Below are 2196 nucleotides of genomic sequence, written 5' to 3'. Positions count from 1 at the left end.
TTCGGGGATCAATAAAGTATTTCTGATTCTGAACTCAAACATCTAAGACTTTTTCTATGTACACAAAATGCTTATTTCTCTCAAATGTTGTTCACAAATCTGTCTAAATCTGTTAGTGAGCACTCCACCTTTGCTGAGCTAATCCATCCACTTTACAGGTGTGGCATATCAAATGCAGAGTTACTATTCAAACTCGTTGATCTCAACATGCGATCAATTGTTTCCCTCCTGTGTGTGTGTGCTTTGAACCTCGCTTGTTCGTGCCAGGTGCCAAACACCACTTTGGTTCAGATAAGAGAAAGAGGAGTGTTTCTGTAGAGGGCACGGACTGTGTATTTGCATAGGTGCTACATGATAAAATGACCACACCAAAGGAGGATTAGAGTGCTGCTTTGCTTCCTGTCCGCCCTCGTAAAGGAGACATCATAGCATTTGTGGATTGTTAAAAATTTGTTTCATAAGCTACATTTATTATCCAAACACTTTGTTTCGTTTGCAGGTTGTTTGAAGTTTATCCCAGTTTGAACTGTATTTTAAAAGGAATTTGACAATTGTGAGAAACAGGATTTGAGAAAAAAAACTCAACGCAGCACACATGCAGCACAAAATGAAAGTATTTTGCAAGAATTTAAATTTGTCTACAACAATAAGAAAAAAATAAAAAACCCAACAGAATAAAATTTAACACCAGAGATAAAAGAAATTGTTAAAATGATTTAAAACTAATATTACTCAAAAATTAAAATCTAGATTAAAACTATTGGCCTTTACTTTCCTTTAAAAATACAGAGAGACCTTGCTATTCTAATATCCGGGGGTCAAGACACTCAAATAAGTGATAAGATGTGTTTTTTCCAATAATACTGAGCAACAGCAGGGCACCTGTCCACATTCAGTACAATGACTTACGAATTTTAATTGGGAGCCATTTTTAATTGCTGCAAACCAGCAGAGTTGATCCTGAGCCTGTAGCCACTTACCTACATGAGAAAATCATTGGAAGACCTTAGGGATCTGGCTGGAACATAAAAGGAAAAAACATCTCTGTTGTATGGAGGAGCAAAGTCATTCAAAACATTATTTTCATAAAATCCCTTTTAATTTTAACTACTACTAAGCTCTCAATTTACTTCTTCATTTATTGTAAAGAGTGACCTTTGTGTTACCTATGTAGATTTCTGGGCATTTTCTTTGCCTTTTGTAAGACATTTCACAGGAAAACACAGGAGGAGAGACGAGTATGACATGTCACAAAGGTCTGCAGCGAAAATGAATAATCAAACTAAAACGTTAACTTACTGCATCTAACAATTATTGACTTCAATGAATCGATTGGTCTATAAAAGATTAGAAAAATGTGAAAAATGCCCTTGCAATATCCAAGAGTCCGAAGTGACTTCATCACATGTCCAAACAGCAATCCAAAACCCCCAAAATATAATGGACTACATCATAAGACAAAGAAAAGCAGCGTCTCCTCACATCTCTTGGCCTTTTTAGCTTAAAATATGATTGAAATGATTGAATGAAGATCAAAATAGATCAATTTTTCTGTCGACTAATCAATAAGTTGACTAATCGTTCTAGCTCTAGGCAACCAGGACGCCTCTGTGAGATCAATCGCAACATTGGAAACAGTCGTCTTTACAAATAAATGAATGATCCTCACTCAAGGTTTACACCTACTAGCTTTCTCCAGACCTTCAGAGCAGACGCCATCCGCCAATGAAACAATGAGATTTGGCTGAAAGCTTCAAAAAAAGTTTAAGTTTACCTGAGTTAGTAAGGCCTGTTTAAGTGTAACATTTTATATATTTTATACGGCATATCATAAACTTGGACTAGATCCAAGGGCTTTTATCATCAAAGAGTCAATACCCATTTCATGAGGAAGTTATTTTAGCGATATGGTTGCCAGGAGTCTGACAATAGTAATAATGAGTAATAATAGTGGTGACATGTACCGATTGATTTGAAATACTGTGTTCTGAAATCAAGTAAAGAGAAAAGCCAGAAGTTATTCTGTGGCGCTAACAACAGAGTCTCCTTCACTGTGCTGGTGTAGAACATGTTTCTGCCTCTGCTTCGGCCTGAAGACAACCGCCCGCTTCATATCAGGTCCCAGAGGGAGGACAGAAGATACACTTCAGATGATCATTAATTTATCAGCTGAGTGTCAGGTGTCCCCCCCCCCCC

The sequence above is a fragment of the Etheostoma spectabile genome, chromosome 21, assembly GCF_008692095.1.
Source record: "Etheostoma spectabile isolate EspeVRDwgs_2016 chromosome 21, UIUC_Espe_1.0, whole genome shotgun sequence".
Taxonomy (NCBI): Eukaryota; Metazoa; Chordata; class Actinopteri; order Perciformes; family Percidae; genus Etheostoma; species Etheostoma spectabile.
Note: the sequence above shows the minus strand (reverse complement) of the source record.